At 42.5% G+C, this 27,456-nt stretch overlaps 1 protein-coding gene across 14 annotated transcripts in view; it reads left to right on the top strand.

Moving 5' to 3' along the window:
- The window catches only part of ZBTB20 (zinc finger and BTB domain containing 20), a 1,517,062-nt gene that overhangs the window by 955,185 nt on the left and 534,421 nt on the right, over positions 1–27,456 (top strand). The window contains exons 1-2 of one of the 14 annotated variants that reach the window (XM_029578319.1): positions 16,896–17,300; positions 18,078–18,120. The exons of 12 other annotated variants lie outside the window; for them this stretch is intronic. The gene's annotated coding sequence lies outside the window, so the exon portion shown is untranslated. Of the gene's footprint in view, positions 1–16,895; positions 17,301–18,077; positions 18,121–27,456 lie in introns of those variants that run through there. One more of the 14 variants, XM_029578320.1, reaches the window with a different exon arrangement.

Raw genomic sequence — 27,456 nt, 5'->3', positions numbered from 1 at the left:
TATGGCTTGTTGCACAACAGATTTTCCTAGGAAGTGTGTTTTGAATTTACTTTTTGGGTAGACAGCTCTTTACCCAGTACTATTATTGCTGATTGTTCATTATAACCAAATCTCTTATACATTGAATGGCAAAAGGATTTATTTATCGCTCACATTTTATACTTCCCATCTTTAACAGTGCAAGGCAGTGTACAATAAATAAAAGCATACAATATCACATAATAATGAAAAAATTACAATAAAGACTTTAACCTAAATAACACATAATTTGCTGATTAGCAAACAAAAGTGAAGGCTTATAAATGCAAAGCAGAGTATTCTTCAATACATAATGCAATAGAAAATTGCCATGCCTTACATTGCTTCCAGAATAATAAATAATAGTAAATTAATCTCAGTTCTCTAGGCATAGAGTTCCAGAACTTTGGAGCAACTGCCGAAAAAGATCTGTTCCAGGTCTCAGCTAGTTTGACCTCCCTGGCAGATGACAACGTCATATACAGATCTTGGCTTGAATGCAATGATTTCCCATGGATATGAACAGACAAATGCCCAACCAGATAGATTGGCTTTTTCTGGTATAAAGCTTTAGAAACTAAAGCTGGAATTTTAAACATGATTCTTACTGTACTGGCAGCCAATGAAGATTTTGCAGAATCAGGGTAATATGGTCCAGATGACAAAAAACCTGCTACATTTTGGAACAGTTACAATCTATGGAGTTGCTGCAGTGGTTCTCCAGAATACAAAAAATTTAAAGTAGACAAAATATGAGGAGGTTGATATTCCATTTAGATGAACATAAGAACATAAGAAAATGCCATACTGGGTCAGACCAAGGGTCCATCAAGCCCAGCATCCTGTTTCCAACAGTGGCCAATCCAGGCCATAAGAACCTGGCAAGTACCCAAAAACTAAGTCTATTCCATGTAACCATTGCTAATGGCAGTGGCTATTCTCTAAGTGAACTTAATAGCAGGTAATGGACTTCTCCTCCAAGAACTTATCCAATCCTTTTTTAAACACAGCTTTTGTAATCCATCTAAATGGCAAAAACGCCATATTCAGCCTCTTATCCACATATCCAGTCCTGGATAAGTAGTGGGGGAGGAGGAGTGGTGCTAGCCATAGACCCTTCCTAAAGATAGCTGGATACCCTTCTCTGGCTAACTAGCCGAACCAAACAGCAGCTGAAAAATGGACCCCGAGGTGACTAAAGCAATGTGTAGCTATAGCCAAATCTTCCAAATTTAGATATAGTCGAAGATTACAAATAAATCACGACTAAAAGTAAAAAGCTCTAACAACTGAAGAAATATGGGAACCCAATGTCAAATGTAATATAACCCCTAATATTTTCACTTTAGGATAGGATGTATTTCTGCATTAAGCGGAGTAACTCTGATAGCTCAAAACTAAATGATGAACCAGTAACCGAGAGGACCTCTCCAGATGATAACTTGAAAACTTTCAGGATGGAAGGTCAAACATAGCAAGGAAAAACAGAGTAAAAGCAAACTTCCTTCTGAAACAAAAAAAGGCTAAAATCTCCACAAATACACTCAATTACTACAACTAGCGCCACCACTGTGTGAGATTGAAACAGCAGGTCTTCCTGTGTCCTAATCCTTCCCAGATGCAGGGGGATTTTTCTTCCTTGAGCCAAGGGCTAGGAGATCTGGAAAACTGTTAAGTAAAAATCCAGTATTCTTTAAATAAACTGTAAAATTCTTAAGAGAAATCCAGTAGTCAAGTTCTGGGCCAGAGAAGTATCCTTCTTCCTTTTCTGGGACACAAGTTCATGAAGCCTGGCCTACCAGGGATAAAGGACCAAAGGAAAATAGTCTTCCTTTGAGTACCAATTCAAAGTGCCACAGTGCTTCTCTGTCTGTGTCTTACAAAAAATGCCACACTGAACTCCCACTATGCTTGCATTTGAGCAGGTAGGAGCTCACTGAATATAAGGTCATATAGTGGAGATCCCAGAGGGTTGCCACAATGGAAATTTTCATATAAAGGAACGTCAAATATAAGATTCTCTACTCTGTATGCAGTGTTAGTGTTTGTCATTCAAAGGCCCTAGAGTAGACAGGAGCAGTTCTGTAATGAAGTGGGGTGAGGCAGCCGCCTCAGGCAGCAAAACAAAAGTGACCCCTCCCGCCCCCTCCCAAAAAAAAATACTCCACAGTGAATGCCTCACCATTCCATAAGTATTAAAGGATGAAAAAAATTGTGGGGCACCAGAAAGTGAGGCACCTGTGGGTTTCCCACTCCCCGCAGCCTGGAAGAAGAGTCCCACGAGCCAAAAGAAAAACCCCTGTCAGCAGTGTACATGTTTTTGTGCTGATGGAGCTTCTACATTCCACTGGCAGGAAGAAAATAATGACTGAAGGGAATGGGGCTGGGCTATGTGAGAAGGAAGAAGGCAAGGCAAGAGAAGGTAGCATGAGGTAAGGAAAAAAGGAGGAGATGAGTGAGATGCATCAAGGGAAAACAAAGAAGGTGAGTGGGAGGGATGAGGAGGGGTGAATGGGGGTGAGTTAGGGGAGATGGCATGAGTGAGAGGAGTAGAAGAGAGAGAAGGGGCATAGTGAGAAAGGAGAGAAGATAAGGAGGGGTGTAAGTCAGAGGGGAGGAAAGAAAAGGGAGTGTGAGTGAGACAGAAGAAGATCTAGCAGGGCCATCGTGGTCAGGGCAGAACCCATCCCATCGCAGCTGGAAGAGGGGCCTAAAGAGTGGCATGGCCATGGCATGAGAAAGACAGGGGGGGAGGACCTGAGTGTATTTGTCTGTGTGTGAGAGTAAAGAGAGCCTATATGTATTGTGTGAGAGCCTTTTCCCTATATGCATGTGTGTATGTGTGTGAGATTCTGTATGCTTGTGTCTGTGTGTGAGTACCTGCGTGTGCGAGAGAGTCTGTATGCATATGTGAATGTGTGGGAGAGTCTGTAGGAATGTAGGTGTATGAAAAAGTTGGTTTGAGAGACTTATATGTATGTGTTAGAGAGAGGATGTGCCTGAGAGCCTGTGTTTGTGTGTGTGACGGAGCCTGCATGCATTTGTGTGAATGTGTGTGCATAAGTGCCTGAGGGGGCCGATGCAAAAAAAAATAGCGCTGAAAGCAGACACTGAGGGGGTCATTTTCAAAGGAGTTACGCATGTAAATGTGACATACTATCGTAGCAATTTTCAAAAGCTATTTACTCGAGTAAAGTGCACTTACTTGAGTAAATCCTATGGACAATTCAATGGCATATATTGTAGCAATTTTGAAAAGCCCACTTACTTGAGTAAAGTGTATTTACTCGAGCAAAAACCAGTTTTGCTCGAGTAAATGCTTTTGAAAATCTGGCCCTGAGTGTTCAGCGCTCGCTTTCATAACGCACCCCCTGGGGGCGCCATGCAATATTTTAATTAGGAGTTGCATTGTCAAGGAGGCACTAGGGTCGATTGCCTGCCCCTAGCACCTCCTTGACAATGGGAGCCTGGGATTGCTGGGCTGTCTGTGGCTGTCTGCTGGTTTAGAAAATGGGCGCTGAATTTATTGGCGTCCATTTTCCTAATCGGCACACAGCCACGAGTTCGAGAAACGGACGCTGGTTAACTGAGTGTCAGTTTCCCGAACCTGACCACCTGCACTTTTTTTTCCCTCCAACTTAATATCGCTATGATATTAAGTTGGAGGAACAAAAAATGTTTTAAAAATGCTATGATATTAAGTTGGAGGATGTACAGAAAAGCAGTATTTTCTGCTTTTCTGTAAAACGTTTGGGAGTGCTGATAAATTAATGCCTGCTCCGGGCAGGCATTAATTTCTGAGTGCAAAAATGTGTGTACTGAACTACATTTTTTTGTGCACTGGGAGCGAATAACTAATAGCTTCATTCACATGCATATGCATGTGATGAGTGCTATTAATTTTCCGTTGCGTTGGACGCATTTTCTGGAGGGGGTCAAACAGTGTGCTCGGATGAGTGCACTGTATTGCATCACCCCTGTGTGTATATGTATATGTAAGACTCATATGTTTAGTCATCCTAATGTTATATGTAAACCGAAGTGATTAGTAACATTGTTACCAGAACCTCGGTATATAAAAATGTTAAATAAATAAATAAATAAATAAATAAATAAATAAATAAATAAATGAGAGAGGGCGTGTGTTTGTGTGTGTGAAAGAGGATAAAACTTGTGCGGCCACTTCCCCCAATCCATAACATCCGAGTGACCGGAAATTAAAATTTCCAAGGTATGAAGAGCAGGGAATGTTTTATTCTTAGTTTTAATTGTTGGGTGTTTGATGTCATTTTAAAAATATTTCATTGGGTTTTGAAAACTTTTAAAACGTTTAATTATTGAATAATCTGTTAGCTGTTTTGAAATATTTATTCTTTCTGTTATCATAGTTTTACTATTATGATTAATGTATTATATTTCTTGATTTTATTATTCTCACAGGACAAGCAGGGATGGTAGTCCTTACATATGGGTGACATCATCAGGATGGAGCCCAATCACAGAACACTTTTGTCAAAGTTTCTAGAACTTTGACTGGCACCTACTGGGCATGCCCAGCATAGCACCAACCCTGCAGCCAGCAGGGGTCCCCCTTCAGTCTTCTTTTTTCCGTGCAACAGTAGCCACGCAGGTTAAGGAGCTCTTCAGAGATTCCTGACAGGAATTTTTCCTTACGGAATGTCATCAAAATTTTTAAAAAAAGTTTACCCCACAGGAGTCCCCTTATAGATAACTTTGCTCCATGGTCGAACGGCAAGTTTTTTACCTGCTTGCGGTCGATTCTTGTCGAGTTTTTCCCTCGCAGCCTACCAGCCATTGACAGCACCGCGGCTAAATTTTGTCGAGTCCATGGCGTCGGGTTTTCATCGGTGCCCTGACTGCACTCGAACAATGTCCATCACTGACCCTCACTCGATCTGTGTGATGTGTTTGGGGTCCGACCATGATGTCCTTATTTGCACCAAATGTGCCCAAATGACACCAAAGGGTTGCAAGGCTAGGCTGGAGAAGATGGGACTTCTCTTTTGGCCAAAATCCTCGACTCCATTGATAGCTTCGACGTCGTCTGAACCAGTACAGTCTACTTTGCGCCAGCACCGGAAACCGTGGCTGCCCGACCGGCTTCGACGACTCCGCGGGTGTCGACTCCCTCTGTTCCGCCTCAGGAGAAAGACCGAGGAGAACATCGAGAAAACATTGACACCGCTATCGAAAAGCTCAGGCCACCAATACAGGCAAGCCCTCAGCATCGACGTCGTCTGGGCCACTGAAAAAGAAGTCCTGAACAGAAAAGGTCCTATCCTCTTCTGTCTCTGGGTCACCAAGGCGTTCCCCCACCTGGACAGGTGCCGGGATCCACGATTCCACCTTCACCGGTGGACCCTCCAGCTACCCTCCAGTGCTGCCTCCTTCTCCGGAACCGGGTATCCATGCCCCAGGTTTCCATGAGGAATTGGATCAGATGATCCAAGCGGCCATCAATAAAGCACTCCAGGAGTTCAAACCTCCATCGGTGCCGGTTCCTGCTTTGGCCACTGATCTGATACCCATGGCGCTTGCACTGCTATTGGCAAGAATGGATAAGTTAATCAGTGCCCTTCCACCGGTGCATCCGAGGAACCTATGACCCCGATTCCTTCCTCACCGATACCCTTGTCATCGGAAGAAGAACAATCACCGATCTCCATTCCGCCCTCCGGAGTGCTACCACCGAGACATCCATCGATGTCACCGATTCCGTCAGTGCCTCCATTGATGCCTCAGATGCCGCCTCAGATGCCTTCATCGATGCCTTCGATTCCACCTTCAAGGCCATCGATGCCTAGGCCCACACCTTCCGTAATAACACCGTTACTCCCTTCTGATGAACATATGGGAGCTGGTGATGAGCCATACAATCCCTGGACCAATGATTCGTCCCAGGATACAGATGATCTGCCTTCACAGCCCTCTCCTCCTGATGTTCTCCTCTAGAGGACTTGTCCTTTATCAACTTTGTTAAAGAAATGTCTGAAACAGTTCCATTCCAGCTTCAGACCGAAGAGGACTCTAGGCATCAGATGTTAGAACTACTCCACTTTCTCGATGCTCCTAAGGAAATCATGTCTATCCCTATTCATGACATCCTCTTGGACCTTTTAAAGAGAAATTGGGAGCACCCTGGCTCTGTGGCACCTGTCAACCGTAAGGCAGATGCCACCTATCTAGTTCAGCCAGCCCCTGGTTTCCAGAGAGCTCATCATTCGGTAGTTGTGGAGTCAGCTCAGAAGAGGGCACGACACTCCAAACCCCACTCTTCCATTTCCCCAGGAAAGGATCCGAAATTTCTGGATGTGTTTGGAAGGCGAGTATTTCGTGGGTCAATGCTCATCTCTCGCATTGCATCCTATCAATTATACATGACCCAGTACAATAGAGCCCTGTTTATGAAGATTCAGGAATTTGCTGAAGCCTTACCTCTGCAATTCCAGGACCAACTTCATGCCCTAGCACAAAAGGGTCTAGATGCTGGCAAACATGAAGTACGGACGGCATATGACATTGACACCGCCTCCAGGGTTTTGGCGGCAGGAATTAGTGTGAGAAGATGGGCCTGGCTAAAGTCTTCAGACCTCAGACCAGAAGTACAGGACAGGTTAGCTGACTTGCCCTGTGCTGGGGATAATCTTTTCGGAGAAAAGATTCAAGAAGCAGTAGCACAGCTCAAGGACCACCAGGAGACTCTGTGCCAGCTCCCCTTACTGCCTTCTGATCTCTCGTCCTCTTCTAAAAGATCTTTATTTATTTATTTATTTAAAACCTTTTCTATACTGTCGTTTAGTATTGCACCGTCACAACGGTTTACAATGAGGCACGTAAATATATATTTGGTGAAATTCTTACTAACAATGTGCCAGGATATTTATCTGTAACAATTATTCATAATATAAGGTGTATGTTGTGTGGTCTGGATCTTGTCCTTTTAATGGTTCATGGAAACCATACAACTGTTGCTCTATTTACTTACTACAGATCTCTTAAGCTATTACATGATAATGTATACTTATAGGTGTGGTATATGGTGACTTAGCTTGTTCAATTAGACTTCAGAATTTCCATTCTCAATGTTGAATGCTTTCTTGAAAAGCCATGTTTTCAAACTTTTTTTAAAGAGTTGTAGGTCTCTCTGTAATCTTGTTTCCAGTGGCAATGAATTCCATAGTGCAGGTCCGGCTAGTGATAGTGCTCGTTCTCTGACTTGGGTCAATTTTGCTGTCTTGATTGATGGGATAGTTAGTAAAGCTTTATTAGCTGATCTGAGATTTCTCTGTGGGATGTGTAGGCATAGTGCTGTGTTTAACCAGTCTGCTTTTTCTTCATTTATCAGTTTGTGAATTGTGCATAGTGTTTTATAGTGCACTCTTTGTTCTATTGGCAGCCAGTGCAGTTCGGCAAGTGTTTGGGTGATATGGTCTCTCTTGCTTTTTCCAGTAAGTATTCTGGCAGCAGAGTTTTGTAAAATTTGTAGAGGCCTTATTGTTTCATACGGTAGTCCCAGAAATAGTGTGTTGCAGTAGTCAGTGCTAGAGAATATAAGTGCCTGTAGAACTGTCCGGAAGTGTGCTTGTGTTAGTAGGGGTCTAAGCCTCCTAAGGATCATAAGTTTAGCGTAGCCTTCCCTCACTTTTTGAGATATGTGTTGCTTAAGGCTGAGTTCAGTGTCTATAATTACTCCTAGATTGCGAGCTTTCTCGGTGAGTTCTATTTCTTGATTGTTTTTAAGTTTGATGGGGTTTTGAATTGTTTCAGATTTTTTGCGTTCTAGGTGAATAAATTCAGTTTTTTCAATGTTAATTACCAGTTCCATTTGGTTTAGTAATTGCTTAATTATATCTAGGTACATCATTGCTAGGTTTAATGTCTTCTCAATTTTAGGAGAGACTCCAAGAGACAATTCTACCAGCAAAGGAGATTCTATCCCCCAGCGTCCAGGGCTCGGGCTTCTAAGCCTTACCAAAAAGGCCAATCCAATCAACCTCGAGTACAGAAGACACAGCCAGCCCCCCAGCCCAGGTCCAGCATCTGGCTTTTGACTCCTTCCTAGAGAGCAGTACCCAGCCTCTGCTTCCGACCATTCCCGACGGAGGCCGGTTGTGACACTTCTCCAAACCATGGCATACAGTCACCACAGATCTGTGGGTACTCGCTGTAATAACCCAAGGTTACCACCTCAACTTTCTCTCTGTTCCACCGGATTACCCACCTCGGCTGACGTGGGGAACATCCGATCACTCATCACTCCTGAAGCAGGAGGTCTCCCTCCTCCTCCAGTCCCGAGCAATAGAGCCAGTGCCCCTCTTCCAACAGTGGCAGGGGTTCTATTCCAGGTATTTCCTGATACCAAAAAAGTCAGGTGGTATTTGCCCAATACTGGATCTTCTCACCTTAAACAACTACCTACAAAAAGAAAAGTTCAAGATGGTGACCTTGGGTTCTCTTCTTCACCTTCTCCAAAGGGAAGACTGGCTCTGCTCTCTAGACCTCCAGGACGCCTACACACATATTTCAATTACTCCGTCACATTGCAGATTCCTGTGGTTCCTAGTAGGCCCAAAACACTTCCAATATCGCGTATTACCATTCGGCCTAGCATTTGCCCCACGAGTCTTCTCCAAGTGCCTCGTAGTGGTAGCTGCCTTTCTCAGGAGTCAAAGTGTCCATGTCTGTCCCTATCTTGACGATTGGTTGATCAGGGCTCCTACTCAGCAAGCTGCACTAATGTCTCTACGTCTCACGTGCCGTACTCTGATCTCCCTAGGGTTTCTCATAAACTATCCAAAATCCAGGCTAGTTCCCTCTCAAACCCTATCGTTCATAGGGGCTGACTTGGACACTCTAAAATCGAAAGCCTTCCTATCTCAGGATCGAGCTTTCACTCTCACTTCTCTGGCCCATCGACTGCAGTCTCGACAACACTCAACTGCTCGTCATTTGCTGGTCTTACTGGGTCATATGGCCTCCTTGGTGCATGTCACTCCCATGGCCCTCCTGGCCATGAGAGTAATGCAGTGGACTCTAAAATCGCAGTGGATTCAGTCTTCTCAGCCAATGTTCACCATTGTTCACATCACCAACCAACTCCGGTTATCACTGGCTTGGTGGATAAACCAATCCAATCTGCTTCAAGGCCTTCCATTTCAGACTCCAGACCCTCAAATAACCATGATAACAGATGCCTCCAACCTCGGCTGGGGTGTACATGTTGCAAACCTGCAAACTCAGGGCATTTGGTCTCCAGAGGAAGCCAAACACCAAATCAATTTTCTGGAGCTTCGTGCAATCAGATATGCTCTCAGGACTTTTCAGGATCACCTTTCCAACCAGGTCATCCTGATTCAAACCGACAACCAGGTGGCCATGTGGTACATCAACAAGCAAGGAGGAATGGGCTCCTACCTCCTGTGTCAGGAAACTGCACAGATATGGGCAGAAGCACTTTCTTACTCGATGTACCTCAGGGCCACCTACTTGCCGGGAGTAGACTGTGTTGGTAGAGAAGCTGAGTCGCACTTTTCAACCGCAAGAGTGGTCCCTCAACCCCACTGTAGCAGACTCAATATTCCAACATTGGGGTTACCCTCACATAGACCTCTTTGCGTCAATTCACAACCTCAAGTAGGGAAACTGTTGCTCCTCTCACTCGCATCCAACACCTTCAGCCAAGAGATGCTTCTCTTCCTCTCATGGGCCAGCGGTCTCCTTTATGTGTTACCCTCTACTTCCACTCATTTCAAAGACTCTCATGAAGTTGCGAAGGGACAAGGGACTAATGATTCTCATAGCCCCTCATTGACCACACCAGGTCTGGTTTCCAATTCTCCACGACCCTATCAGTATACCAGCACATTCCTCTGGGGAAGGACCCGTTTCTGATCACATCAGAACAATGGTGCCTTAGTCACCCCACCTCCAGGCCCTCTCCCTGACTGCTTGGATGTTGAAAGGTTAATCCTTCAACCTCTAACCTTTCAGAGCCGGTTTCCCGTGTCCTAGTAGCTTCACGAAAGCCTTTCACAAGGCAGTCTTATCGTTACAAATTGAACAGGTTTGCGGTATGGTTGTACTTCCATGTCCATCGATCCCTTCACTTGTTCCACACCAAAGTTTTTGGACTATCTCTGGCACCTGTCAGAGTCAGGTCTCCAAACTTCTTCTATCAGGGTACATGGTCAGTGACGGTAGCCGCCTTCTATAAAGGTTGTCGGGATGTAGCTATTTCAGTACAACCCCTTGTAACACGCTTTTTGAAGGGCTTGCTCCACCTTAAACCTCCACTGCGCCCTCCAGCCCCTTCCTGGACCTCAACTGATTTTGGGGCGGCTCATGAAACCGCCGTTGGAGCCTCTCCAATCCTGTGGTCTCCGCCATCTCACCTGGAAGATGATTTTTCTTTGGCGATCACGTCTGCTCGCAGAGTTAGTGAGTTACAGGCCTTAGTCACCTACCCACCTTACACTAAACTTCTGCATGATAGGGTAATACTCCGCACTCACCCTAAGTTTTGCCTAACGGTAGTATCGGAGTTTCATATCAATCAATCCATTATACTACCCACCTTCTTTCCCAGGCCCCTCTCAAACCCAGGAGAACGGGCTCTGCATACCCTTGACTGTAACATGCTTTAGCATTTTATCTAGACCGTACAGCTGCCCACAGGAAATGCACTCAATTGTTTGTTTCCTTCGATCCCATCAAATTGGGCAAACCTGTAAGTAAGCAGACTCTCTCCTCCTGGTTAGCGGACTGTATTTCCTTTTGTTACCAACAGGCAGGCATTCCGCTTCAAGACCGTGTTAAAGCACACTCTGTCAGGGCCATGGCAACATCAGTAGCGCAACTACGCTCGGTGCCACTTGCTGACATCTGTAAGGCTGCTACCTGGAGCTCTCTCCACACCTTCGCAGCCCATTCTTGTTTAGACAAGGCTGGCAGACAAGATTCCATCTTTGGCCAGTCTGTGCTACGCAACTTATTTGCGAACTAAGGTACCAACATCCTTCAGCCAAGAGATGCTTTCTTCCTCTCATGGGCCAGCGGTCTTCATTCAAAAATTGGAAGAAGGATCCAACAGAAGAAAATAGGATAAAGCATAAACGCTGGCAAGTTAAATGTAAGACATTGATAAGACAGGCTAAGAGAGAATTTGAAAAGAAGTTGGCTGTAGAGGCAAAAACTCACAGTAAAAACTTTTTAAAATATATCCGAAGCAGAAAGCCTGTGAGGGAGTCAGTTGGACCGTTAGATGATCGAGGGGTTAAAGGGGCACTTAAAGAGATAAGGCCATCGCGGAAAGATTAAATGATTTCTTTGCTTCGGTGTTTACTGAAGAGGATGTTGGGGAGGTACCCGTAATGGAGAAGGTTTTCATGGGTAATGATTCAGATGGACTGAATCAAATCACGGTGAACCTAGAAGATGTGGTAGGCCTGATTGACAAACTGAAGAGTAGTAAATCACCTGGACCGGATGGTATACACCCAGAGTTCTGAAGGAACTAAAAATGAAATTTTCAGACCTATTAGTAAAAATTTGTAACTTATCATTAAAATCATCCATTGTACCTGAAGACTGGAGGATAGCAAATGTAACCCCAATATTTAAAAAGGGCTCCAGGGGCGATCCGGGAAACTACAGACCGGTTAGCCTGACTTCAGTGCCAGGAAAAATAGTGGAAAGTGTTCTAAACATCAAAATCACAGAACATATAGAAAGACATGGTTTAATGGAACAAAGTCAGCATGGCTTTACCCAGGGCAAGTCTTGCCTCACAAATCTGCTTCACTTTTTTGAAGGAGTTAATAAACATGTGGATAAAGGTGAACCGGTAGATATAGCATACTTGGATTTTCAGAAGGCGTTTGACAAAGTTCCTCATGAGAGGCTTCTAGGAAAAGTAAAAAGTCATGGGATAGGTGGCGATGTCCTTTCGTGGATTGCAAACTGGCTAAAAGACAGGAAACAGAGAGTAGGATTAAATGGGCAATTTTCTCAGTGGAAGGGAGTGGACAGTGGAGTGCCTCAGGGATCTGTATTGGGACCCTTACTGTTCAATATATTTATAAATGATCTGGAAAGAAATACGACGAGTGAGATAATCAAATTTGCAGATGACACAAAATTGTTCAGAGTAGTTAAATCACAAGCAGATTGTGATAAATTGCAGGAAGACCTTGTGAGACTGGAAAATTGGGCATCCAAATGGCAGATGAAATTTAGGGGCGGATTTTCATACTCCGCGAATAGGCCTACTTTTGTTTGCGCTCCAGGCGCAAACAAAAGTACGCTGGATTTAGTAGATACGCGCGGAGCCCGCGCGTATCTGCTAAAAACCTGGATCGGCGCACGCAAGGCTATCGATTTTGTATAGCCGGCGCGCACCAAGCCGCGCAGCCTACCCCCTTCCCTCCGAGGCCGCTCCGAAATCGGAGCGGCCTCGGAGGGAACTTCCTTTTGCCCTCCCCTCACCTTCCCCTCCCTTCCCCTACCTAACCCACCCACCCGGCCCTGTCTAAGCCCCCCCCTTACCTTTGTCGGGGGATTTACGCCTCCCAGAGGGAGGCGTAAATCCCCGCGCATCAGCGGGCCTCCTGCGCGCCGGGACACGACCTGGGGGTGGGTCCGGAGGGCACGGCCACGCCCCCGGGCCGCCCCGGGCCTTAGCCACGCCCCCGGACCCGCCCCCAGAACGCTCCTGACACGCCCGGAAAACGCCGCGCGGTTCGGGCCCGCCCCCGACACGTCCCCTCCGAAAACCCCGGGACTTACGCGAGTCCCGGGGCTCTGCGCGCGCCGGTAGGCCTATGTAAAATAGGCTTACCGGCGCGCAGGGCCCTGCTCGCCTAAATCCGCCCGGTTTTGGCGGATTTAGGCGAGCAGGGCTCTGAAAATCCGCCCCTTAATGTGGATAAGTGCAAGGTGATGCATATAGGGAAAAATAACCCATGCTATAATTACACAATGTTGGGTTCCATATTAGGTGCTACAACCCAAGAAAGAGATCTAGGTGTCATAGTGGATAACACATTGAAATCGTCGGTGCAGTGTGCTGCGGCAGTCAAAAAAGCAAACAGAATGTTGGGAATTATTAGAAAAGGAATGATGAATAAAACAGAAAATGTCATAATGCCTCTGTATCGCTCCATGGTGAGACCGCACCTTGAATACTGTGTACAATTCTGGTCGCCGCATCTCAAAAAAGATATAATTGCGATGGAGAAGGTACAGAGAAGGGCTACCAAAATGATTAGGGGAATGGAACAGCTCCCCTATGAGGAAAGACTAAAGAGGTTAGGACTTTTCAGCTTGGAGAAGAGACGACTGAGGGGGGATATGATAGAGGTGTTTAAAATCATGAGAGGTCTAGAACGGGTAGAATGTGAATCGGTTATTTACTCTTTCGGATAGTAGAAAAGACTAGGGGGCACTCCATGAAGTTAGCATGGGGCACATTTAAAACTAATCGGAGAAAGTTCTTTTTTACTCAATGCACAATTAAACTCTGGAATTTGTTGCCAGAGAATGTGGTTCGTGCAGTTAGTATAGCTGTGTTTAAAAAAGGATTGGATAAGTTCTTGGAGGAGAAGTCCATTACCTGCTATTAAGTTCACTTAGAGAATAGCCACTGCCATTAGCAATGGTTACATGGAATAGACTTAGTTTTTGGGTACTTGCCAGGTTCTTATGGCCTGGATTGGCCACTGTTGGAAACAGGATGCTGGGCTTGATGGACCCTTGGTCTGACCCAGTATGGCATTTTCTTATGTTCTTATGTTCCGCCAACCCGGTAGGGTTTAGGATGCCCTCTACCAAATTCCACCCTAGTTCTTGTGCCTGTTGCATGTCTTTGGGTACATTTGATGCATTGCTCGGGCATCCTCAGCTCGGTACTCACCCATATGTGAAAACTACCATCCTGCTTGTCCTGTGAGAAAGTAGAGTTACTTACCTGTAACATGTGTTCTCACAGGACAGCAGGATGTTAGTCCTCACGAAGCCCGCCCGCCACCCCATGGAGTTGGGTTCATTTACGTTTTCTTATTTTATTTTTCGCATGTATTTTTTACTATAAGACAAGACTGAAGGGTAACCCCTGCTGGCTGCAGGGTTGGTGCTATGCTGGGCATGCCCTGTAGGTGCCAGTCAAAGTTCTAGAAACTTTGACAAAAGTGTTTCGTGTTTGGGCTCCATCCTGATGATGTCACCCATACGTGAGGACTAACATCTTGTGTTACAGGTAAGCAACTCTGCTTTTTTATGAATAATGGTATTTCTGTTGCACTGTATACAGTCTAACTTCTTTAGTTTTCCAGTTCAGTTTGTCTGCATGTTTCTATTTATACTTTATGGTCTCTTTATTCTGTATTTGAGATCTGTCTGTGTTCTGCAAGTGTGATTGAGCTGAGGTATTTTGCTGGCATGTAGTTTCTGTGTAGAAATCCATAGCAGCCTAGCTTGCTCTGTCATCCTAATAGGAGGGGTATTGGTGTTTTGGGGTCTGGTATAATATTTGCAGTGTTGTCTTTTCATAGATAGGATTGTTTCTGTTTGAGTGCTGGCAATTGATGCTGTTTTCATGTGGGAGATTTACAGAATTGTAATGGTAATTCAATTTATTCATGGCTTTCTGAGAGCCAAGCCCACATCGAAAGCACATTACAATAGGCTTAATACCATATGGGTTCCAAGTTCCCTTTTTGCAGGGTTTTCTGTTTGGTACCACAGAAGTGCATATAAAAATCATATGCATGTTGTGATATGTTCAGAAGACTATGAATGTCCTTTTCCATGTAAAATCTGTTATAAATGCATAATTTTTAATTGTTTGTGGTAAAGGCCAGGTGGGAGGGTGTGCAAGGCAAAACTTGTCTAGGGTGCTGCTTAACCTTGCACCAACCTAGAGGGAGTGTGCTATACACAGACCCCCATCATTCACCCAGCTCCCATTTCTCCAGGGGGCAAATGCTGGGGAAACATGGGAGGCAGGTCATAGGGTCCATGGGAGTATGGCAGTGTTGCCAGCTTCCTAGTAATATTTTCACTGCCACTCCTCTGGGAACTTGGACCCTGCTTTCCCCCCTTCTACAGCATTTCACATTACCAAAAGTCCGCCTTCAATGTCCCTCCTCCCATATTGGCCCTCTCTATGATTTGACTTGTGCCATGTTTGGGGGGGCCTAGGTAGGAGCACCTTGCCTCAGGCAGCAGAATGCCTTCAGACGCCCATGAGAGTAAAACAATGGCAGTTCTAATAAATTGGAGCCATCTTGGTTTACCAGCAACCCAGAGCTCTTTTCTAATTGAAAGAAATTCTTAAACTTCCAAGATAACATGATCATGCCACCACACTACTGGTTGCTTATAATCCGCCATGAACAGAATCTGTTAAGATGGCAGACTGTAAATTTTGTAAATAAATTATGATTCTGCTATGTTGTCCTGTACCTATCAAATTGGATTAACTGTACCCTGGGCTTGCTAGCACTATAGATTAATGTCTTGTGCAGGGATTTTACTTTATGCAAATTTTGGTTAAAAGGACCATGAAGTGATGCACAGCAACAATTCTGTTTGCCTATTGTTGCACAAAGTGACACTGTTAGGTGCTGTGCTCAAAACATATTAACATATCTTGACACACCAATATATTTTTTTTAGTATGATTTCATTTTAAAGATTGGAAAATGTATCCCCAACAGTGCACAATGGAATGATTTGCTTGTCTTTTTGGTTGTGCATGGCTGCCCTGTGTATATAGAGAAATTAGAGGAGTAATATGTAAAGCAGGTAAGAGATCTGATTGGTTTAGTCACCTGCATGCTTTAGAATGTAATCCGCAAGAGCTCTCTCCACTAAATGCAAATATTACTTGTGAATTTCAGGGTGTTTACATACTGCTGCAACACCTGACATCTTGTTTGTAAAAGGAAGTAAAAGAAAAACTCAGAAAAATGCATTTTAAATCAAAATATATTTTGGTGAAATCTTAACATTTTGGTGGGAGGAGACCCTTTTTTTAAATAAACTAAAAACCAGAAGAATTTTTTGCTTCTATATATTTTTTTCTTGTTTTACAATATATTACTCTTCCTACTTTGTGGACTAATATGCAGATATTTCTAAGTGCGTACTTGTGTGTGACCTTTTTTCCTTTGGTTTGTTGCATAATTTCTTTAGAGCTTTTGTTAATTTTTGAAATGTCTATAAAGAATAAAAAAAAAAAATTGCTGTCAGGATTTTGACTCCTGCTCCAAAGCGAACTAGGCTTATTTTAGGTAAAACACTTTCTGGGAAATTACCCCACAATTGCTGCTTTTTTTTCTGTTCTCTGTCTACAACCTGCTGACTCCCACTTCTGAGAGTGCAGTACTAGTAAGATGTTCAGGAAAAAAAAAGAAGCTTTCTCTTGGATTTTACTTGCCCACCCTCCCTTAATTTTTCTTTTAAAGGAAAAGAGGAGTTCATTTGGAGAAGAGGAACATTTTAAGCAAACAGTAAATATTTACTATCCTACAGATCATTGCTTGAATAATCAGATTAGTAGTTCATAATGTTAACGTTGGTAATACAGTCTGTCGTCTTTCACATCTGCATTCTGTTGCAATCAGTCAAGTACTGGAGTGCTATGCAGAATGTCTATTATGAGGGTATAGAGGAGCTCATAGTGGACAGGGCTTTAAAGGGTTATAGAAGAAAACCTATATGTTCCAGATTTAGTACCTGAGCTAAATATAAATGTTGGCTCATGTGGTGAAATTACTTGTCAGAAGCCCAGCACCGAACAGAAACATCGATTTTAATAGCCTACAACGTTTGCAAGCGCGATGAGAAACTGTCCATAACAAACGGTTGCTTATTCTTAGCCACTTGTTTAATTTGAAGAGTCACATTACTTCTCCATGACTCAACCTCCCTCTTGCGGGCACTGAGGAAAAAAAAAATTCTCGTAACAAAACAATGCCATCCATTGTAAACTAGTGCCAGCCAGAGAGATAGCAGGAAGCAACTGACTGTGCCAAACGAGTGAGTATTTCTTAATTCCAGGAATGTTTTAGATATTTGAAGTTGATTTCCGACGGAACAGCGATGACGGAGAACACACGGTGTACGAGGTTCCAGTGATTCCTCCCAGACTGGGATCGCTTGATGTTTGTGGCCTCTCCTACTTGTCTGTGGGATTATCTCTGTCTGGCATGCTGTACTGGGAAGCGTGAATGATGCAGTTGCACACTGATCACAGGCATGCTGTAAGTAGCTTCTCTTTGTGAAAGCCTGAAAGCTTTTCTGGGTGTTAAAACTTTATTGGGGTTTGTGTTTTGCATTTCTTTTTGTGTGTGACAACGGTCATGCCGCATTGTGGCATAATTTTGCCAGTAAGCGCATATTTACTTTTGCAATTGTGAACATCCACGTCCCAAGGAATAGTCACATTCTGCAATATTTGCATTAAAAAAAAAATCTGGATTTACTGATATAGAAATCAAGTGCGTGCATAGTTGCAATTCTTTAGATCTCAGCCTGTTTGCATAGGAAAAAAATCTTTCTAAAGAAGTAACTGTTTAAAAATTTGGAATGCGGTTTGCCACTTTAGTGCTGCAGAAGCATTTAGAGGACATTTCTCGAAGTTCTTTCCACAAGTAAATCGTATTTGCCTTTGGAAATTGGCGGTATTGTCACTGCTGCTGCAAACATAAAAGTCCATGCGCTGTTCCATGGGGCATAAGACGTTTTATCTGCCTTGAGAAGTGGCATTCCTGGGGCCGTCTGTAGGTAGCGAGAGGAAACATTTACATATAGATGGATGTTTTCAAATCTAAATGCTACTTTTACAGGTAAAATTCCACCCACGTGAAAAGCATATGCACGCATTCATGCATACTTTGTACCTGCAGCGATGTTCAAAGTGAAAATCTGTGCACAAAAAGTACCTGCTGCTATGCACCAAGGCGGGAGGTTGGAAAATTGTCTCCTTAGTATCATAGGTCCTAAGCTTGAATACTATTTTTTTTTTATTGACGTTTCAGAAGCTGGCGACATCATGAATTAAGCAGATGTTTTACACAACAGGTATTTTACATGAAGCTGTCATTGACCTCGTAGGAGAGGGTACAAGGCTGCTGCATGTGTGCTGCTACTGCTGCTTGATTGGTTAAAGCAGCAAACTATCTAGATTGTTCAAAATACCAGCCTGACTCTTGTTGTGTCATCTTTATTTTGATCTTACTCCTAAGTTTTCTCTCTTTTTGTTTTGTCCTTGCATGCTTTATTTCTTTTCCTGATATAATTTAATAGAAAAAGGTTTACACCTTTCACAATGGTCATAAACCATATTTTTTTTATTTTAAATATTCTCCTTGGAATCTCTTTTCCTGCTGCTATTGATAATATATATGCATTCTTGCGAATCCTTTATAGTGCTGTAGTAAAGATGAGCCTAGGTGTACCCCAGTTAACTTAGATCTGTTATAGTGGAAATGGGAGCAGTTTTTCAGAAGCTTTGAATACTAGTATTTCTTTAGGCATGAGTATTCAAGAGGATCTTATTGATTTAGTTTTAACTAGTAAATATCTGAAAATATATATTTTTGGGTAAGTACTGCTGCATTAAAATCAGGATTTCATAATTCCTGGTTTCTAAGGAGATTATGCATATATACTGACTGATCACATGACTGTTCTCAGCCAGTCATGATCCATGTTATGGTATAACAGCACATTCCCTCATGAGCATATTCTGTTAAGGTGTTCTTGTAGTAATATTCACTACAAGAAAAAAGTTGACAATGACGCACAGAAGCTGACACTATCAGGATGCAACAATCTACATTGATTGATTTTCACTTCAGATAAGGATCCTTCTGACTGTCTCAGTTTTTTTCCACAGAACTTCTTAAAGAAAAATGTGATTTTCAGCCCGTGATTGACTGGATCTGAGCTGAAATTCCTAAAGAAGCCATAGTCATGATCATTTTTTTTGTACACTGGCTTTTATTATCACGAGTGGCCCATTTTAAAGCCAAAGATTAAATTTAATATTGGAGCAAATGCTCAATAATATTTAACTTGAGAAAATATAGCTCCAGGATTCCACTAGGAGAGGCCTTTTTCAATACTCTAGGTCAGTGGTCCCTAAACCTGTCCTGGAGGGCCACCAGCCAGTCGGGTTTTTGGGATATCCACAATGAATATGCATGAGAGAAAATGTGCATGTTAATGGAGGCAGTGCATGCAAATTTTCTCTCATGCATATTCATTGAGGATATACCAAAAACTCGACTGGCTGGTGGCCCTCCAGGACAGGTTTGGGGACCACTGCTCTAGGTACTATAGAAAAGACTCTTCTTTGCAATTTCTAAATAGTAGGTGATGATAATCTCATTCACTTCAAGCCCAAATACTTTTTATTATCCCCAATATGGATTTGCAATCCCAATAATTTGGTTACAGGGAAACAGGATTTAAGGATAGCAACTACCCCCTTAAAATGTTTCACTCTTGCCAAAATACCTCCTAGACTCCATTTTCTGTTATGTTTGTTAAAATGGGTCCTCATTACTGCCTCAGTTATCACTTAGTATTAAACCTTTGCCTTTCAAAAAGTCTGATTTCCCATTGGATGTGTCTGAGGATGAGGTGATGCACAGAGGATAAAAACTAGAAATGTAAAAGTAAATTATCTTTACAGCTGGCCATTATAAAATACAGTGAAAGCTTCTTAAACTAATAAATTATATAAACGTAAAACTGCTGAAGAAATATGTTTTCCTGCACTCAGGCTAACTTTAATAACATTGAACTATATTTAATTACTAAGGACTTAATCAGATAGGTACAGAAAATGGATCTTGTAAAAATTCTCGGCCATTTTTTCATGAGTTCAGCGTAAATACTTTATATGGTCTTGTGTAACCACTTTCTTGTTTTAAATTGGATTGTTTGCTGATTTTATTGTTTACTGGTAAATTGTACTGTTATAATTCACAATGGTATTTTTTTTAATAGTGAAACATAAATGCAAATAAATACAATTCTTGATACTTAATGAAAATACATTACCAGTTAATTTTCTTTCCCTAAATTGTTTTATTGAGGGAAGAGGGTGGAGTTTGAAAGATTCAGTGGATAAACACTACTTCTTTCTTTACAAAATCCAGCTTGAGATCTTTAATAGATCTCAGCTCTGCAGGATTTTTAAAACCATCATATAAAATGCTGGTACTACTGAGTAGAGATGTGAATCGTTTTCCATATCGTCTTAACGATAGAAATCGTGTGGCAGGAGAAGAAAATCGTGTTTGGCACGATTATTTCGTTGAAAAATCGTTAAAAATCGTTTTTTCCGATTAGTGCGCACTAACTCCCCGTTAGTGCGCACTAACTCTAATGATACAAATAGACACTTTCCAGGTCACTGAAGGTCAGTTAGGAATGAATATGTGTTCCTATTGGCTGGCAGCCCTCTTATCTATTGATGTTACCAAGGTTACCACTGAGGTGATGGTTGGGGGGATGGGAAATGGAACTGGAAACTCATGAACACCAACAGAAAATGAAACAAAGTGTTCACACTTCCCAGGTCAGTAAAGGTCACTTAGGAATGAATATGTATTCCTATTGGCTGGCTGTGCTCTTATCTATTGATGTTACCAAGGTTACCACTGAGGTAATGGTTGGGGGGATGTGAAATGGAAACAGTTGGAAGCTTGACATGTGATGATCAGCACTCACGTGACTAGAACTTCTTTGTTTATTATTTTTGTTAGCAGACACGTGCATGTTGAATTTGCCAATCACTGTGCATTTTAGAAAGGTGGTCCTGGCTGGAACTGTACACAGTTCAAATATATGTAATTGATTGTTGGTAAGTGTATTTTTTAAGTAGCCACACTGGCACAAGTATGTTTACTTTTCCTCCTACTTAACTCACTAGCTCAGCTTTGTAAGAAGGGCTTCTCTGCTTGAGTGAGGGTCAGGCAGCTCCCCCCTGTCTGTGAAGCCAGCCTCTCACTAGTAATGCAGGGAGGGAGCTGTCTCAGACTTCACCATCCTCCTCCCCCCCCCCCCTCACCCACACACCATTCACTAGCTGGGACATGGGGGAAGTCAGGAGTGAGGGTCAGGCAGCTCCCCCCTGTCTGTGAAGCCAGCCTCTCACTAGTAATGCAGGGAGGGAGCTGTCTCAGACTTCACCATCCTCCCCCCCCCCTCACCCACACACCATTCACTAGCTGGGACATGGGGGAAGTCAGGAGTGAGGGTCAGGCAGCTCCCCCCTGTCTGTGAAGCCAGCCTCTCACTAGTAATGCAGGGAGGGAGCTGTCTCAGACTTCACCATCCTCCCCCCCCCTCACCCATACACCATTCACTAGCTGGGACATGGGGGAAGGGAGGAGTGAGGGTCAGGCAGCTCCCCCCTGTCTGTGAAGCCAGCCTCTCACTAGTAATGCAGGGAGGGAGCTGTCTCAGACTTCACCATCCTCCTCCCCCCCCCCCCTCACCCACACACCATTCACTAGCTGGGACATGGGGGAAGTCAGGAGTGAGAGTCAGGCAGCTCCCCCCTGTCTGTGAAGCCAGCCTCTCACTAGTAATGCAGGGAGGGAGCTGTCTCAGACTTCACCATCCTCCCCCCCCTCACCCACACACCATTCACTAGCTGGGACATGGGGGAAGTCAGGAGTGAGGGTCAGGCAGCTCCCCCCTGTCTGTGAAGCCAGCCTCTCACTAGTAATGCAGGGAGGGAGCTGTCTCAGACTTCACCATCCTCCCCCCCCACCTCACCCACACACCATTCACTAGCTGGGACATGGGGGAAGTCAGGAGTGAGGGTCAGGCAGCTCCCCCCTGTCTGTGAAGCCAGCCTCTCACTAGTAATGCAGGGAGGGAGCTGTCTCAGACTGGTATCAGGGTTAGGGCACTGTGTGCAGGAAGATCACAACACTCCTGGTATTAATAGGGATAGGGCACTGTAAGAGATGACTGTAGTAGATTGAATAAAGATCTGATGTTTCTGCTCTCCTCACACCAAACAAAAACAACACACAAGCAGAGAAGCCCTTCTTACAAAGCTAAGCTAGTGAGTTAAGTAGGAGGAAAAGTAAACATACTTGTGCCAGTGTGGCTACTTAAAAAATACACTTACCAACAATCAATTACATATATTTGAACTGTGTACAGTTCCAGCCAGGACCACCTTTCTAAAATGCACAGTGATTGGCAAATTCAACATGCACTAGCATTTCAGGTGCCTGCTAACAAAAATAATAAACAAACAAGTTCTAGTCACGTGAGTGCTGATCATTACATTACTTTTTTTGTCAAGCTTCCAACTGTTTCCATTTCACATCCCCCCAACCATTACCTCAGTGTTAGCCTTGGTAACATCAATAGATAAGAGCACAGCCAGCCAATAGGAATACATACATACATATTCATTCCTAAGTGACCTTTACTGACCTGGGAAGTGTGAACACTTTGTTTCATTTTCTGTTGGTGTTCGTTAGTTTCCAGTTCCATTTCCCATCCCCCCAACCATCACCTCAGTGGTAACCTTGGTAACATCAATAGATAAGAGGGCAGCCAGCCAATAGGAACACATATTCATTCCTAACTGACCTTCAGTGACCTGGAAAGTGTTTATTTGTATCATTTTCAGTTAGTGCGCACTAACACGATTTAACGATTTTTAACGATAAATCGTTAGAATTTCTATTGTATCGTGTTCTATAACAATTTAAGACAATATTAACATTATCGGACGATAATTTTAATCGTTGAAAAACGATTCACATCCCTACTACTGAGTGTATCTGTTCAGAAGTGTTCAGGATAAAATAGTAAAAAGGGGGATTAATGGGTGGTGCTGTGCTGTATGCTAGAAGTTGGAAAACTGAATTCTTTGCTAAGACTGGCCAGATCTGGAAATGCTACTGATGTACAGTTCCTGGAGGTGGGAAGGGTTAGTATTGCTCTTTAGCAAACACCAAAGCGTTATCCTGAAAACGCTGAAAATAGTTCTGTAGGAGAAGATGCATCCTGCTTTCTTAGTCACAGGATGTTGCCACAGTACTAGCTTATACATGCATGGTTATGCTGGAAAGATTTGGGAAAATACTGAAAGCTATTGGATGAGAGAGCTAGATGGGCAAGATGAATATGAAGGACTTAATAGGGACAAAATATAAAGTAGAAAAGAAAATGGCATAGAAACTAAACCTATACTTTTCTATCTTAGGCCAGGATTCATCAAACTATCGCATGCGATAGGAAAAGGGGCGTGTTTTATGGTAATAGCTTATTGCAAAGTGCGCTATCTTAGCACTTCGCATAGGTATTACTGCAGAGTGCGATAACTTTTTCTCACTTTGCGGTAAGTGCCACAGTTGTTGTAATTCCTACCTACAACCACTGGGGGGGGGAAGAAAGAGAGAGAGAGAGATGTTACCCAAGTAGAGAGTCCATCAAACTAGGTTGAAAGAACATTGTACAAATCTCATCTTTGGTTGAGTTTCCTCATTCCGAAAGACAAATCTTCACAAGAGTGTTCTGTTCTGTTCGTACTTCTTACTCTGAATGTCAAAGTGGCCCCTAATCCCTACACTAATACCTAAACCTCACCTCGAGTAACTACCTAACTACTAACTACTATGAGGGCCTTATTAGCTAGGCGCTCTCTCTCCCTCTCTCCCCCCAAACTCCTCCCCTTTTCTAAATTAGCATCGTATCATTACGCGGCTTGGAAAATAACCCCCTTAGAAAGTAAACTCCTTCTGAGTCAGGCATGAAATAAATATAAGGTACTGTGAGAATGACTAGAGATTTCATTGTCCATCCTAAGTTGCTTAACTTTGACAAATGCAAATATTTATTAGATAAAACAAGATGTAAACTACTTGTTAAAAAGATTTCCTAAGAAAGACTAAATTTCTTGTATACTGCCTTTCATATATAAACTGGATCCCAAAGCGCTTCACAGTCAGAGAGGGATGAATGTACAGCCATCTTTGAGAAGTAAATGGACAGCACCTTCATTACAACTGGATTAACAAAGAGTACAAATCTAATGGGTTTTGAACTGGGTTCTCCAAGTTTCACAGTATTGTGCTTTACTAATAGGCTGTATTGCCAAATTCTTAAGAAGCTAAATCACACATTTCCAACTTATTGGTTCTCTTCTCCCTACCTGCCTAGATATCTCCAACTAAAGGTCATAATAGTTGTGCATTATTTTTCTTTTATATGTACTGTAAAAGCCTTAATAGAGCCCTAAGTGGTATCTGTCTTATTGATAGTTTTGCAGAGGGTGCAGTGCACTATAAATTCTCCATCAACAAGCAGGATATAATGAACCACACAAGTGAGTGACATCATCAAATGGCGCCAGGATGGAAGAGCTTTCCAGGAACTCAGAGCTGCATGTGCGTTCTCTCTCATGCGCAGCAGTCCATGAAGTCTCTTCACGGATTTTTTTTCTGCTGTATTGTAGGGATTTGAAATCCCTTACTGAATTTCATCAGTTTTTCCTCTTTGTCGTTTTTGTCATTTTTCTTTTTCTCTTCTTTGCCAATCCAAAAAAGTGTGTTTTTCTTTGGTTTTTCAGTATGGTAACTGCCCCACTTGTGGTCAAAGAAAGGGCGAACAATGATGGCTATGAAATCTGCATTATCTCTATCAATTCCACTCACAAGCAAGAAGAATGTCCCTGAAAGCCAGAAAACTGAGATGCTTTTAAGTTTGATAACACTATGAGGCTGAAGAAAGATGCTTCCAATTGAGTAGGTCAAGTTAATTGGATCCTGCTATTATCCATTCATGCAGTGGGTTCAGGAGTCCTGTTCAAATAGGGAAGCACTGTACCTTCTTGGAAAAGGCGCTAGTCTCTGCTGAGACTGCTATATCAAAAATGACTCGTCCTTATGCATGACACATGGCTCAGAGCACAAACAGGGCTCAAGTACAAATCCACCACTTCCAAGGGCCATTCTCTCAGCTCAAAGGATTCCTATAGTGCAACACCAAAACATGCTGATTGCTGCACTCACTTCTGTGCAGGCAATTTTTGGACATTGAGGTGCTATCCATGCTTCTGTGTTATGCACTATTTGTTTATTTAAAATATTTATATTCCGCATATAACAAATATCTGTACTAAGCTTCCTCTGCTTCCCAGTCTGCATTATCAAGTTCATAGTGTGAGGAGTCTTCTAGTGTAGACCTTCCTCCTCAGAGTTTTCTCCACCTTGGTGAGGTATTACTATTCCAGAGACAGCATCTAAAAAACATGCAGTATCTTCCACATCCATTTTGGGCACAGTAGCAAATGAATTGCCTTCGTCTGTCACTCTTCCTTTGCAAAACAAATGTCCTATGACTTTATAAAGCGATGTGAGATGTTATTTATTTATTTACAATCTTTTCTATACCGTCGTTAAGTAGTATACCATCACAACGGTTTACAGTGAGGCACATATATACATCTTTGAAAGCTGTATAAATTAATTCTATCTATAGGAAGTGCCATTAAAGTCCGGTGACATAGTTTCGTAATAAAGACTATTTGCAAAAGTTAAAAATCTTGTCCTTTTCTACGCTTCTCAGTTTTAATTGCATATATATAACTCTATCGTAATGTATGATTTGTTTTAATAAAACACGCTTATTGAGCATAAAGGTGCTGCGTTCTGATGTTCTGCTGCCAGAATTCATATTCCACTATCCACTGCTCTCTTTGTAATATGCTTGCTTGAAAAGCCAGGTTTTTAAATTCTTTTTGAATATTTTGAAATCTCTCTGAGGTCTAATTTCTAAGGGCATGGTGTTCCACAGTACTGGTCCAGCTAGGGATAGAGCTCGTTCTCTAACCTGGGTTAGTCTAGCTGTTTTAACCAAAGGTATGGTTAGGAGTGCTGTGTTCGCAGATCTGAGGTTTCTATGTGGGACATGAACACGTAGTTCTCTGTTCAACCATTCTGCTTTTTCGTCGTGTATTAATTTATGTATTGTGCAAAGTGTTTTCTATTGAACTCTGTATTCGATGGGTAGCCAGTGTAGTTCTTCTAGAGTTTCGGTAATGTGATCATTTTTTCGTTTACCAGTAAGTATTCTTGTGGCAGAGTTTTGCAGTATTTGGAGTGGTCTTATTGTTGTGTATGGTAATCCAAGGAGAAGGGCATTACAGTAGTCGGTGCTAGCAAATATTAGTGCTTGTAAGACTGTTCTGAAGTTTGTCAAAGTTAATAAAGGTTTTAATTTCCTAAGTACCATAAGTTTGGCATAACCTTCTTTGACTTTTAGTGATATGTATTGTTTGAGGCTAAGTTCTGTGTCAATAATTACACCGAGGTTTTGTACTTTTTTAGTTAATTCTATTTTCTGATTATTTTTGAGCAGTATTGGGGTTTGTACGATCGTTAGATTTTTTTCGTTCTAAATGTAGGAATTCAGTTTTCTCGATGTTAATTACTAGCTCCATTTGGTTTAGTAGCTGTTTGATGTCTAGATACATATTTGCGAGATTGTGTTTTTCCAATGTGTCTTCAATTGGTAATAGTAATTGAATGTCGTCAGCATAAATGTAGTGTATGACTCCCATGCCTGCTAGGAGGTGGCATAGCGGCAGCAGGTAAATATTAAATAGTGTGGCTGTTAGTGCTGATCTCTGTGGGACTCCTGTTTGTAGATTTATTAATGACTTTATGAAGGGATACCATAAAGAATTATTTATAAAAACCCCAGTGCACCAGTTCAGACTATCTCCTACTTAATCTTCATAGATTACTCCAGCACAGAAGTTTACAGCCAACCCAGGGTACAATAGTGTCACTTCTGTCCTCAACGCAGCCCAAATCACAAGAAGCCAATTCATTGTCCCTCTTTTTTCTCATCTGTTCACTTGCAACACTCTTAAACTTCCAATTCCTTTTTTGAAGAAGAAGAAATATCTATAGGAATTTCCTCATATTTGTCTCCTCCAACAAGAAATACTGAATTGAGAACACTGCATACCTGAGGTTTCTATTTATTTATTTTAAATCATTTTCAGAAAATATCCAAGGATATGTTTTTTCCTCTACATGTAAATAACTAAGCCAAGATCTGATAGTTTTTGGCTTATTAAAATTAATTGAAGCACCTAAAGAACATAACTTAAGAAATTGCCATACTGGGTCAGAGCAAGCCCAGCATCTTGTTTCCAACAATGGCCAATCCAGGCTACAAGTATCTGGCAAGTACCCAAACACTAAGGAGATCCCATGCTACTGATGCCAATAATAGCAGTGGCTATTCTCTAAGACAACTTGATTAATAACAGTTAATGGACTTCTCCTCCATGAACTTATACAAACCTTTTTTAAACCCAGTTACACTAACTGCACTAACCACATCCTCTGGCAACAAATTCCA

This window comes from Rhinatrema bivittatum, chromosome 15 (assembly GCF_901001135.1).
Source record: "Rhinatrema bivittatum chromosome 15, aRhiBiv1.1, whole genome shotgun sequence".
Taxonomy (NCBI): Eukaryota; Metazoa; Chordata; class Amphibia; order Gymnophiona; family Rhinatrematidae; genus Rhinatrema; species Rhinatrema bivittatum.
The sequence above is the reverse complement of the archived record's forward strand: the minus strand, read 5'-3'. Positions and strand labels throughout refer to the sequence as shown.